Source organism: Penaeus monodon, chromosome 24, assembly GCF_015228065.2.
Source record: "Penaeus monodon isolate SGIC_2016 chromosome 24, NSTDA_Pmon_1, whole genome shotgun sequence".
In the NCBI taxonomy this organism is placed as follows: domain Eukaryota; kingdom Metazoa; phylum Arthropoda; class Malacostraca; order Decapoda; family Penaeidae; genus Penaeus; species Penaeus monodon.
The window spans coordinates 20,244,038-20,244,299 of record NC_051409.1 but is presented as its reverse complement, the minus strand read 5'-3'; positions in this window follow the sequence as shown (position 1 = coordinate 20,244,299).

The window sequence follows — 262 nt, the reverse complement described above, 5'->3', positions numbered from 1 at the left end:
GGAGGGTTACCCGTGGGGAATCTGAGACAATCCCCTGCGCCCCGGTTTTGCTGATCAGTGGCCATCACCGAGATCCAAGGCAGGCCCCCAACGGACTATTAAATCCTCAACCTTGGGGTTCTTAATCTCCAATGTCGGAAGCCGCCCCACGCCTCAGAATCGCACCAATGATTCTCCCATAGCCCATCCGGTGGCTTTGAATTCCCCTACTACAGTCCGCCAGTCTCTCGCAGCTACGGAGTCATCTCCTGGTAGGCCCACG